Here is a 14,330-nt window from a genome sequence, read left to right as displayed (position 1 = left end):
AGACGATACAAATGCAGTTTTAAAAGTTAAGTAGGCCTGTATTACATGTCTTTTTCAAAGTTGTATTATTAACTGGTGTGAAAAATATAAAATTAAGTCATCTGAGACATAATACATTTTATAGAAAAAGGAAGGGGGGGATCCCTGGGTGGCGCAGCGGTTTGGCGCCTGCCTTTGGCCCAGGGCGCGATCCTGGAGACCCGGGATTGAATCCCACGTTGGGCTCCCGGTGCATGGAGCCTGCTTCTCCCTCTGCCTGTGTCTCTGCCTCTCTCTCTCTCACTGTGTGCCTATCATAAATAAATAAAAAAAATTTTTTTTAAAAATTAAAAAAAAAGGAAGGGTATCATAAAATGCTGTGAAAATTATTCTGCAATAAAACCTCTTAGAGTTTTTAATATGTTAATCATTAGCATCTCTATATGCTAATATGTAGGAGTGTATACCCTTCTATATATTCCAAAAGGGAAATATATTATATTTCATCGAATCTAAAGTGCTGTCTAATGCTGTCTAAGACAATCACTTTAGGTACCACTAAACAGGACGTAATAATGGCAATTAAATAGGACGTGATGATTTTTTTGAATCACTTATGATTTTTAAAATACTGACTGAGCCCTTATAGATTTATAGATAGACTTAATCATGTATCGCCCACATGCATATAGAAAAAGGAAAATATACGTAAATGTCATTAATTACAGTATTAACAAAATCTTTTCACAAAGTCTGACTTTTCTGAATCACTTTTCAGCTGAGTTTCACTATCATTTTTCCATACAATATTTTTCCTTAGAGCACTGATATGATATCACTATCATTTTTCCATACAATATTTTCCCCTAGAGCACTGATGATGCACTATTTCTTTAAAAAATTTTTTTTAATTTTTATCTATTTATTCATGAGAGAGAGAGAAAGAGGCAGAGACACAGGTAGAGGGAGAAGCAGGCTGTATGCAGGGAGCCTGACGCGGGATTCAATCCAGGACCCTGAGATCATGCCCTGGGCCAAAGGAAGATGCTCAACCACTGAGCCACCCAGGGGTCCCATGATGTGCTAGTTCTTAAGAGTGTTTCACTATTGTCTCTAGAATATTCCTCCAAGACACTTATACCTATTCTGGAAGTTTTGATGTTGGCACATTCTTCATTAGATGTCAAAGAAATTTTGGGGGACCAGTCAAGTACTCAAATATATTATATATATTTATATATAACTTGCCAATCAGCTGATCACATTTGTAAGGCACATCTTGAATTCAGAGATGTAAAACCTGAAAACATACAAACACACACATACACATGCACACACATTTCTTCTTAGAATCAATGGCAATACAGTTATTCCCAAATTTATTTGACCAAAGAAGAATCTCTTGCTTTTTAAAGAACTATATCTCAAGGTACTAGTGTCTCATGAATCTCATTTTTTAAAAATACTACCTTAAATGTATTCATTCTCTATACCGAATTACCTTTTGGCATAAGTTGATCTAAATAATTTACTTTTTTCTTAGTATATAACCTTTCTGAATAAAAAAAGTACGCCTATTCCTTCTCCCCTTTCCCCTTTCCACAGTATCTAGGATACTGGTCATTGTACTTTAGGTCTTCACTAAAAGTTCTAGGAAGGTCCAGGACTGAGCATCACAGAAATTTTCCTAGTCTGCCTCCAAAGCAAGTTTAATTCTTCTTTTGTTCGTCTTATGACTGAAACTTTCTGCCTAGAAATGTCTATCAAATAATTTCTAGCCTTTTATTCTCAGGTAAATATCCACTTTTCTGGACACACTTCTGTGATCACTGCCATAACCTATTCTAACAGGCTGACGTTTACAAATACTCTGCAGTGGTGAGAAAATCTGAGTTCTAATTGTAACCCTGCCCTTTGCTAACTATGCACATAGCTCCTCCAATCCTCAGTTTTCTCCTAAGTCAAATGAAGATAACACCCGTCCAACTAGCTTCACAGGACTGTTGTCATAATCATTAGAAAAAAATATACCAAAAAGCACTCTAAAGGCTACATAGTGCTAGCTCTGCTTTTATTACACACATTACATTAAAATTCTGTCCAATCCTCGATTTGGCTTTGGTTTTGTTATTCATCTGACATAAACTATAAGCTCCCCAGAGAAACTTTATGAGCACTTCCAGAGTATCCCTTCCACTGAAAAACATCATTAAACAGTAATAGTCATGAGATTTCTGAGAACTATTCTATTTCAGATAATAACCATAAACATATAAAAGTGAGTCCCCCGGAGCTCAGGGAATCCATTCATTGTGGACTTCCTAGCTATATTAATTAAAAATCAAAGGTTTGTTTTTGTTTGTATGAAAGAAGTAAACAGGAATAGTAATGAAATCCTCTTCATTACCATTAAAGAACTCTTAAAGATAAAATTCTTTGACGAACATGATTTCATTGGAACTTGACAAAGCTCTGGCAGGTGTCAATATCACAGTGGTTTACAGATGAGAAGACTAAAGCTCCAAGGGGTTTACTACCTGGAGTAAATCATCTTGCTCCCATATTCATGGCAGAGCTAAGGTTTTAATCTCAGAATGCTAAGTTTCCTCCGATGTTAGGATTTCTCAATCTCAGCACCCTCGATCTTGTAAGTGGGGTGGTTCTTTACTGGGAGGGGGGGGCATGGAGTTGTCCTGTGCATTTCCAAATGTTTTGTGGCATTCTGGCTTCCCCACTAGAGACCAGCAGTGCCTCTCCCCAGTTGTGCCAACAGAAAGGTCTCTAGATGTTGCCAAATGTCTTTAGGGACAAAGTCACCCCCAGTTGAAAACCTGCCATACATCATACCACTTTTATAGCAGCAATTTTACAATGTTTCCAGTAATTATCATATGCTTACTCATTACCTTATGTCAGATGACAATGGTAACTTAGGACCCCTCGTATTAGTTTCCTGTGTCTGCCATGAAAATTTACCATAAACTTGAGGGCTTAAAAGAAGAGATTTATTCTCTCATAGTTCTAGGAACAAGAAGTCCAAAATCAAGGTGACCGTCGAGCCACATTCTCTGAAGGCCAGAGAGAATCTTGCCTTGCCTTTCCCAGCTTCTGGTGGCTCCAGGCCCCATGGCTTGTGGCTGTAGAACTCCAACCTCTGCCTCCATCTTCACATGATCTTCTCCATGTCCCCTCCTCTTCATTAGATTTAAGGCTCACAGGAGAATCCAAGATGATCTCAAGATCCTTACTCATATGTACAAAGACGCTTTTTGAAAATAAAGTCTCATTCACAGGTTCTGGGTGGATGCTTCCTTTGTGGGGCTACCATTCTACTCACTTCACAGATCATACCCTTTTCCCAAGAATGTAAAACACTTTCTGTATAACCTATCATCTCATTATTTTCACAAATACTCTAGAAAATGAAGAAGAATGGGAAAGAAAATGAGAAACAAGGAGATTAGAGCAAACTTGCTAAGGTCAGTGAATTACAGATTTACTAAAATAATCTTCAAGGGCCTTCCCCACTGGGTCTATCACAGGATGGTTGAAAGAACCAGTTGAATTACATCTTGCTTTAGGAACCAGGCAATTTACAGTTGAGTTCTGGTGGAAAATTGAAAAGCAAAAGAGATCACAGCTGGATATTCAGATCCCTTTGTTAATTAAAAAAAAAATCAGCTGTAGATTTCTAAAATCAACAAGATTTTCTGGAACCTGGTGAAAGAAAACAAATATGGGACCTCATTTAATAAAGTTGCTTCTCAATGTGTAAGTGTTCTTTGAAATTCATTCCTTTATGTGTGTTGCATGTTAATTTTTTAAAAATTTGTGATTATAGAGCCATGAGCATTAAAGATACAAAGCATTAGCTTCTCTAATGCATAATATTAATCACTCTCTCATATACAGAAACTGGTTCCATGAAAAACTATGAGATCATGCTCCTTTAACAGAGCTTGGTCACACAGTAATGGTCTGCTGATTTCCCCAAAATATTGCATTTCCTTTTTTTGATATCACCACATTTTCATCCTAAGCAGTGTTGACATTTTAACCAGAGTGTCCAGTAAGTTATGAATCACCACTAGACACCAAATGACTCAGTTATAGAATTACAACCATGATTTGCATAAAAAGCCTTTTTAGATATATTATACTAAACAATCCCCTTCTTGATTTCTCTTGCAAAAGTTATACTCCTTCTGCTAAAGGTTAGCATGAAGATGTCCAGTCACTTACTCATTTTCCTGATCTCCATTTACAACTGTAAGCTGAATTCGCCAAAATTACATCCTTATTACATCCTTTGTTGCATGTCCTAGATTTTATCTGAACATTTTTTTATTTATTAAAGAGTAAGCTATTCACATGGTTTATGTTTTGGGGGGCTTTCTGGTTTTGCTTTATTGTGTTTCTTGTTGTTGTTTTTTAACAGCAAACAGGGCTGTAGGATGCAAAGTCTAAATTTCATACCAAGCCCGGGCCTCTGTTCCGATCCTCAGAACAACTCAGTGTTAATAGCTTTGAGGGTATCTTTTCAGAAATATTTTACATATTCTCAAGTCTCCTTTTAAAGAAAGCCCTTTCTACTAAAGCACAAATCATTCTTAAGAGAGTCTTCACATTTTTGTTTTATAACATGGCTCTAATAGGATTAACCCTAACCTGCCCCAAATCTTCTGAGTGGATTCAATCAAGTATTAGACTCAGTAGATATCATCTCACAACCTGGAAAAAGTATATTTTAAAAAATATCTTATTAATGGGGCACCTGGGTGGCTCAGTTGGTTAAGCTCTGCCTTTGGCTCAGGCCATGATCCCAGGGTCCTGGGATGGAGCTCCACATTGGGTTCCCGGCTCAGCAGAGAGCCTGCTTCTCCCTCTTCCTCTGCCTATAACTCTCCCTGCTTGTGCTCTCTCGCAGTCTTTCTCTCTTTCAAATAAATAAATAAATAAATATCTTTTTAAAAGATGTTATTAATGAATAATCCTCAGCAAGCCCTACTCTTTATGTTCTGTGTACCATAATCAGCTCACTTGAACTTTATCCTACAAAGGTCTTTTAAATTTTATTCTCAGAGAGAAATAGTGTATCTTCTTAATATCAAATTTCAAGTGACAAATCTCTCGCCTTGAAAATAAAACATCCCCAGATTTCTCCACTATATATTCCCAGGGATGACTAAACCCTTATATTTACTTTGATTTTTCTTTCAAGAGTTGAGGTTGTTAATAAGCTTATCTATTAAGGAAAAAATCTAGAGGTATGTGTAAGCCAGATTTGGATTTACACTAGCACATAATAAAAGCACACCATACAACTACAAATGCTAACACAGGGCCTGAAAGAAGGTAGGCAAGATTTAAAACAGGTGAAAATTTAGCTTTAATTAAATATTATGAATGGCCTAAGAATTATTCTTCAACTATAGCTTCTCTTTGCCTTCTGCTGCAGATTTATTGTTAAAAGAGCATGAAAGAACTTAGTGAATGTTTTATAATACTGTCAAGGTGTCTGAAATGTAAGGATTCTGTAGACCCATGGGTATCCAACAGAAATGGGCCAGAAGATTGGAAATGGTTAGAAGATAGAAATCTGAATCCTTGAATGCAGGAGAGAACCTACTGTGATTAATGAGTAAAAAGTCCTGTGGAATGAAGTCTGTCAAGAAACTAAGAGCCTATCCAAAGGTGACAATGGACACATTCCCCTTCTTAACACAAATAGCAGGTTTCTATTCTTGGGGGATGATAGACATTCTGGGAAAGTCATTTTCATGTAAAATATTTATACCTTTTTGCATATATAACCACATTCTAGAAAAAATTGAATCAAGAAATACAAATTAGAGAACATCAGGAAGAGAAAAAAAAAAAAAAAAAACTATGTACCACACATATAAATCAATCCTCAAAAAACAAGTCAAAATAGACCAATCATCTCCTGGTCATACGTACAACTCCAGGCTGTCCCTAATTGTGTCACGCTCTTCCCTGTGGTTCTTTGTGAATCTCATTGCTGTCGTGTTCCTAAGCATTGAAGCTTTGCTACTTGCCTTGTATCAGAGTAGGCATTAGACTGAAGACATTAAGTTTGCCAGGTTGCTGTCCCTGATATCAGCCAAGTCTCATTTTCTAAGGTAGAAAGACTCAAAGAAATGAAGATCTCCACTTTCTCTTCTGAGTAGAAATCCTGCCAATCATGTCCTTCCCATCTATGTTTACAGTTTCAGTCCAGACACTTAGGCAACTGATAAAAGTCCCTCTCTTTTTATGTGAAACATCAGGATATAATTCATTATTCAATCTCTTCATTCTATTGCCCATGTATCAACAAAATTCAATCTATGAGTATAGATTACCATAAATAGGAAACTTCTCTGATATATTTTACATAATTTAACAGAAACTGCATCTTTCAGTCTACTGGGAATGTAATAGTACCGTCTTCAAAGTGTTTTCTTAGGCACAACACTCAATCTCCCATCAAGCTGAATGATCTTACCCAAGATGATAATGAAAAGACCTCAAAGGTCCTTCAAGTAAGCAATTAATACTTTTTAGAATAGACTGGTTTATCTCTGCTTTTGGGAAGGTTTTAGTATGCACAAATTGTGCCTTCATTCTTCAATTCAGAATCCTGTTGTTCCTGAAAAAAGAATACTCTTGCTCCTGCAGAGAGTAAAATTGACCCTATTTTTATGTCTGGGGTAGCTCTTATTTGTGTGTTTCACTCTATATGATGACAGGAAACCCTATAATTAATTTTCTAACAAGTAGTAGCTTGAGCTAAGAAAATAAGCCAAGGACAAACTATATCATTTTAAGTGAATCCCAACCCCCAATTCCCTTCTTAATCATATTAATGGTTTTTCATTTTTCATTATTATTTGTGGGGGAGGGGGCATAACTCTGTGCCTCCATGCTGTGGAAATGCATGATCTCATAGTCCCTTCTCCAGGCCCTCCTACCCTTCCTTGTCCAGCTTTCTGCTACCTATTATATGCCCCTTCCTCCAATTTCTCCGTCAAGTCCTTGTTTCCTTCCACCTCAGGGACTTAAAATACGGTGAAAAATCCATCTCCATGCCTGACCTTACATGTACCCTGTTCTGCACCTAGTTAAGTATAGATTCTCTATTCCTTCCTTCAGATTTCAGCTCTGTGATCACCTCCTTCAGAAAACAACTCAGCTCAATCACCCGGTCTCAGTTTTTCATGTGTCTCCCCTGCATCACACTTATCAAAGTAGTCATTTTATTTGTGTGATTCTTTGATAAATATTATCACCTCCATTTCATGAGGCAAAGCCATGGCTTTTTTTTTTTTTAATGGTCATCAGCACCCCTCCCAGCACATAGCATTCAATAAAGGTATTTATTCAAGAAATTGAATTTTTAAATGCGACCTACATAAAGAACATAAAATAAATTTTAATGAAGACCCTAAGCAAGGGTAATTACAATTTATAAAGAAATGCTTTTTTTTTTCTTTTCCTGTAAAGACATTGCAGGAGAATACCAGTAGAAGGTAAAGGAAAATTTAATGAACACTGTGCTCTAAAGAAGAAAAATTATGAGATTTTCTGAGTGGGGAGAAGAACTCCTCTAAAAATTGATTTGGTGATTCTGTATCAAGATTCCTGGTGTTCTGCTCAGTTATTTGTATAAAAATGACTCATTCTTCCTTTCAAGCAACAAAAGCTCAATCTCACATTTAACAATGTCTGCAGCACAATTGCTCCAACATTTGAACTTGAAAGAAAATATTTACAAACCTGCATATGAGAGATATTTTCCTTTGACTTGCATTCCTATTCGGGATGAATAAACATCCTATTGGCATATCCTATTTGTATACATCCTAGGAGGTAAAGGTAACTGAGCTGACCTGTTTTACTGAAATAGGAATAATAATCTAGAGGGACTAATAACATGTGAAAACCCAAGAATCATGATGAAAACTGGGGTTACGGGGATCCCTGGGTGGCGCAGCGGTTTGGCGCCTGCCTTTGGCCCAGGGCGTGATCCTGGAGACCCGGGATCGAATCCCACATCAGGCTCCCGGTGCATGGAGCCTGCTTCTCCCTCTGCCTGTGTCTCTGCCTCTCTCTCTCTCTCTCTCTGTGACTATCATAAATAAATAAAAATTTAAAAAAAAAAAAAAAAAAAAAAAAAAGAAAACTGGGGTTACCAACCTTTGCTTTTCACTGAAACCTTGTCTCTTAAGATTTATATTCTTTTTCTATGAAACTGCTGAATGTCTAATACAGCCAGATACAGTTTCTTAGAGAAAAGTGAGCAAAAATAATAGTAACTGAGCCAGAAGCAACCATTCAAAATGCCATATTTAAATTTAAAAAGTGTCCTAATATGGGATGTGGACCACAGGTGGGGTACTTGGGCCACTACCCATAGAAGGAAGCCCTACTCTCCCACGTACCCAACCACTCTACCCAGTACATATGTTTCTCATTTCTGTCTGTTGACTAAGTGAATAAATGAACAAATTAATGAATAAATTATTTAGATGGCATTATAGCATGCATTCGTAGTACACAGTATGCCCAAATGATATTTCTACTGGGAGCATCAGAACCTCATCTGAGGGTATTTCCACTTCCAGTAGAATGGTTTAATTATTTAATAAAATCTGGAGAGGATCTTTAATTTGGAATACTTTAGGGAATACAAAATGTCAAGTGAGAATAAGGAAACTTAAAAACTGAATGAGCATTTTAGAATAAATTTGGCCAAATTTTGTAGCTAGTGATTTGAACATTATCCAAGGATTGTGATTGTGAACATTATCCAAGGATTTCTGCTATAAAATCTCTATCAGTAAGTCTCCATTCATTCTAGTTTCTATTCTATAGTTTAGTCTAAACACCTCTTCTTGTATCTCTAAGTTCTGCTCTTCTGTGATTGATTAGATTTTTATTAGATTTAATAATAATAATAATATTAGATTACTAATATTACTAAGATTATTAATTACTGGACTTATTATGAGGCTGATTGTTGCAATGAACAACCCATACACTGTAGTGGCTTAATCCAAATAGGGTATCTTTCTTGCTTGGGTCACAACCAATGCAGATTGAGTGAGATAGATGGAAGAGTGGCCCACTCCACACAATCATTGAAGGACCAGGCTCCTTCCAACGGTTGGCTCTGCTGCGTTCTAGTAGTGACTAAACCTCAGAGCCCATCCCTAGAATCTCTAGATGCAGACCAGCTAATGAACGAAATTTGAGAGAGGCATCTGTAGGCTCTCATAATAATGGCTTCTACCCCTTTTATCCACATGCCATTGACCTGAACTGAATCCCATGAAATGGGTAGATAAATTTAGAAAAGCAAAATACCAAGGAAAATTATTTGGTCAGCTGTATCTAGTCTAGTTCCTGCCATAGTGTCCTACATTTCCTTGTCCCTGTTGCCCTGTTCTGGGATGTCACCCCTTTGCCTTAAGAGTATCATTTTCAATCTCCATTTATGGACTTGTTGTAAGTTGACTTACAATTATTTATCCATTTTTTAAAAATTCCTAAGTATATTTTCTCCAACCAATGTGTTCTATACAATGCAGGCCATGACTCAGTTATTAACCTGAAATGGCTTTTCTGTGTTCCAGCCCTGACAACTTTCAGCTGCGAGTCTGTCTGCCCCATCCATATTCTTGCCCTGCAGCGACTGAAGGGTGTTTCAGACATTCTCTGAGGCAGAAGAAAAAGAGCTAAATATGGCCTTTATCTTCCATTGAGTGGAAGAGCCCATTAAAAATCCCCACAATTGCAACAACCACAAAGCATTCCTTCCTAATCCTTTTATCGCCTCATTTCACAAAAAGTTATTAATATTTATGTTTGTTTATTTGTTTTTATCTGAAACATCTGGGAACCTTTACTCTTCAAGCATGATTCTTCCTTCTCCAATGTATCGCTTTTCTTGGCTCCAGAAGTACCACTAAAGAATAGCCTCAAATGAGTCTTTGTTTCCTGGATGAATTGCTCAAGCATCTTGAAAAGCTCCACTTGCACTTGTGTATATTCAGCTTGGTAGGGTGGTTAACCCAAACCTTTGCACTTTTTTTTTTCCAACCAGAGAAATAAGAAAAGAACTGCACATTAATTTTATTTCAATGATAAGAACAATTAAAGTTATTTTATATTAAAAACCTTAATACGGTTTGAAAATCTCAACAAATTTCTTTATCATCTGAAATGACTTTAATGGATTTTCCCTAGTATGCCATTAATACAGATCCATTTTGTTTTATTGAGGTCAAACTACATTCCCTTGTCTTGTTCCCTAGGAGAAGGAAATTTGGTAAGAATTAGCTCATTGTGGTTATATTCACTCTGTATTGCTGCATAAAGAAGAGGACTAACTAGAGGGCAAGCTGATACCTCACAAAGATGAAGCACTTTATATTAAGCCAGAGTTTCTGTGATGTAAGGGGGAGATGAGAGTGGGAAAGACAATCTATAAATAAAAGACTCAAAGAATCACTGAAGATAGAGGTTATTGACTTTGGGGAGCTTTTCTTAAAAATTAGCACATTTTGGAGATGCCTGGGGGGCTCAGTGGTTGAGGGTCTGCCTTAGGGTCAGGGAGTGAGCCCAGGGCCCTGGAATCAAGTCCCACTTCGGGCTTCTGCTTCTCCCTCTGTCTGTGTCTCTGTCTCTCTCTCTCTGTCTCTTATGAATAAACAAACAAACAAACAAACAAAATTAGCAAGTTTTATATATACACGCATTAGTTACTAAGTTGCACAGAACATCAACCTTGTATCATTTCCCTCTTTAGCTATAAGTAGAGCTAACTACAAATATACATTTTTTTTTTCTATAGGTGTCATTTTCCTGAGAGCTTTAAGCCTACTTTGTCATTTCAGTTACGGGTTAATTAAGTACTACATGCATACACAGAGTACCAACATATAAGGCACATTTACACTTCACATGGTACAAATATCTAAATACATGAAACATCCACACGACACAAATATATAAACACACGTAAGTAAATACCATTGGGATATGCTGGATACTGGAAGTTAGCTATAGCTTTTTCAAGCTCCAGTCTATCTTCCTTCTAGTTGAGGAGGCCAGAAAGCTTAAAACAAAATATTTAGACTCCCTCGAATCTAAGATTCTTGATGTAAATTCAGTCATGACAATTGGATGCTCCTATGTGAAATTTGGGAGACAATGTCAGCTGAAAGAACTGGCCTGTTCCTTTTTGGTTCTTTCTACTGGCAAGCAACGTCACGGAAAAGGAAGTTGCTCTCCATAGCAATGATCCAGGATCTGTTCCCCAGCTGTGTAGTTATTAAGAAATGGTTGTGGCCTGATGGAGGGAGGTGGATGGAGGATAGATGGGCTAGATGGGTGACAGGTATTAAAAAGGGCACCCATTGGGATGGGCACTGGGTGTTTATATAAGTAATGAATCACTAGATTCTACTCCTGAAACCAGTGTTACACTATATGTTAACTAACTTGAATGTAAATAAAATAAAATAATAAAATAAAATAAAGAATTGGTTGTGTCATCTCTATCTAGTCTTTGGGTCAGTTATGGGCCCATTGTCCAGATTCCTGGGTAATGAGAAGAAGTTGTCCACAGCAGCAGCTTCATTACAGAACTGGTTTATTACAGATGACTAACCTGGAATCAAAGTGATGGGGTGTGTTTTTGAGCTCATTGCACCACTTATAGTACTATCCCCAATATAAATTATGAACTCTTTTGGAATTTATTCCTGGAGGCCTATTCTAGAAACTACTTCTTTCCTTCAAACAACCAATAAGCATCATATGCATTTCATGTAACCCTAATTAAAGGCATGGAGTGTTTTGTTCCTTACACTGAACTCTGGCTGATGCAATGGATGACATTTTATGTAATTCTTCAGTGTATTCAACTGTTCTCTGTGCAGTCAATTTGCCTGGATATGCTACACCTAATGCAACCTCCTACAAGTCTGCTCACAATTTCCCTCAGGATATTTGGTTGCCTCCAAAGTTCTACAACCGGTCTTCTGTCATTGTCCAAGGAATTCTAGGGACGTCTTTGTCCAAGAGCCTCCTTTCTGAAGTCTAATTGCAGGTTAGTCTTTCATGATTTTTGCTGAATTCCTATTTAAAGTTCCTTCTCTGTCTCAACCCTGACACCACTGTTTTGCTCAAGCCGTTTAGTGATACATATTATCTGCAATTTTGATGAGGTTATATTTTTCCATTTTATCTTGGTAAATATAAATTTCACAATAAATCCCTCTGCTTTTTTCTATGGAAGAAGAAGAACAATAATAACAAAGTAGCCAAAATAAGGTTGTTCAATATGATCGCCATTCCCTGTCTTGGAGAAATTAACCAATCAAAAAGGTCAATCAGTGACTTAGAATTAGATCTAGGAAGGGCTATTTTAAAAAAAAGAAGTCTGCATTTCTTGCTGCTTTACCCTTCTCTCCTTGGAATGTCATCAGGTATTTTTCTACATTTTTATCCTTCCTTTCTATTCCTGGCAAGTATAGTAGAAAGACTGGCAAGTTTTCACAATGGATGCCCTGGCAAGACTCACAGGGACAGAGCCTGTCCTCTCCATGAGCTAAGACTCTTATGACAGACTAGGAAAGGAAAGTCTCTATTGCCTCCAGGCCTCATGCCTAGATCTCAGGGTAGAGTTTCAAGAGTAATATGCTATCTCTATAGTAGAGTAATAGTAGCATCTTCAAGGAGCCATGAAGGAGCAATGGTGGAGTAGAAATATATTATTGCTGCTCAAAGCCTTTCTGATAGTCCCCTATTTTGCTGTTGCTGTTGTTGTTCTGGGGAGGCAAAGAATCCCTTTCTTTAAGGAACTTCCCCTTATCCATTCCATGCTTTCTTGAAACTATCACTGACAATATTTCTCCATATCTTACCCACAACGTGGTCTTTGATTCAAGTTAAGCCAGTCATCCCCTCTCCCCCAGGAGTGCGGGCATTGGTTGTTAGAACTCTCCCGTCTCCCATGTGCCTTTGCTTCTTTCTCACCCTTAGGCCTGGTTGTTTTGGTAAGCATGTCTTTTGGTTTTATGAGTGCTTTAGTATATTTTTTATAAGCTCTGCTTTATTTAAATTTTTGAGACTGAATCTTGTTTCCTTCCAACCAGAGGACCCCAACCAATCCTCCTTCCTTTCCATTTCACACAATCAAAAAGACTCCTGACAGCCAGTAAAATCTAGCTTAATATTGCCTGACTAAAGTGTCCTGTCATTTATTCATTCAGTAAATACAGATTGAGATTTTTCTCAGTGATAAGTAGTAGGAATACAAAGATGAAACAAAATATTGCCCTCAGGCAGCTCATATTCTAGCAAGGAACAATGCAATATGAAATGAAATTTAGTAAAAGAATTACCAGAAAAAGCAACATCTGAAGTCTTGGAAAGAATTAGGCATTTTACCAGGTGGAAAGGAAGCAGGGAGTACACTCCAGGCAAAGAAGAGAACTTTGGCAAAAGCAGGAAGGAGCCTTGGCTCTGAGAATTACTAGATATTGTATAAAACTGGAACCCAGACTCAAACCAGAAAGTGATGGAAAACTGGACTGGAATGGGAAATGGAGCCAGAATAGTAAAGCCAGGGTATTCTCTTAGAATACATGGAGAGAGAACAGATACCGCTACCCCCCCCCCCATATAGTCCTTCTTCCATCCCATAGTATTAGCATCCACAATTTAAACTAGACACATCAATGCAAAGAATAAAGAATGCACTTGCCAGCTTCTCTCAATAACTAGATGTGGCCATGTGACCAAGGCCCAGCCAACAGGAAGTAAGCAAAAGTAACGTGTGCAATTTGGAATCTTGCCCTCTCCTTCCCTATTTCTCCTTCTCATGGGAATGGGAATGGGTGATGATGAAGCAAATTGGACCGTGCAGATGAGAGCACACATTGAGAATGGAAGCAACTAGATTGAAGATGCTTGGGTCTCCAGCTCCAGAGAGACGTTGCTACACGTGCCCTGGCCTATTTACACTTGGACTGGTACACAAAAATAAATGTCAACTTTAATCCAGTGTAAACCAATGTATAGTGGCCCCCTGTCACAGCAGGTGAATTAATTAACTGTAATAAGAGGAAGGACCTAAAGGTAGAAAGTGGAGAAGTTACAATTAAATTTGCTTTGCAACAGGGGCTGGCAAAAGGCTGCTCACTTCTTGTTTCTCTATGACCCATAAGCAAGACATTTTCTTACATTTTTAAATGGCTGGAAAGGACCAGAAGAATAATAATACTTTGTGACCCATGAAAATGATATAAAAATCAGCATCCATAAGAAACATTTTGTTG

The 14,330-nt window shown here is 37.5% G+C and overlaps 1 protein-coding gene across 1 annotated transcript in view; it reads right to left on the bottom strand.

The window, feature by feature from the left end:
- The window catches only part of NAV3 (neuron navigator 3), a 1,006,607-nt gene that overhangs the window by 833,080 nt on the left and 159,197 nt on the right, over positions 1–14,330 (bottom strand). The gene's annotated exons all lie outside the window — the stretch shown is intronic.

The sequence above is a fragment of the Canis aureus genome, chromosome 13 (genome assembly GCF_053574225.1).
Source record: "Canis aureus isolate CA01 chromosome 13, VMU_Caureus_v.1.0, whole genome shotgun sequence".
Lineage (NCBI taxonomy): Eukaryota > Metazoa > Chordata > Mammalia > Carnivora > Canidae > Canis > Canis aureus.
Note: the sequence above shows the minus strand (reverse complement) of the source record. Positions and strands in the feature narration are given on the sequence as shown.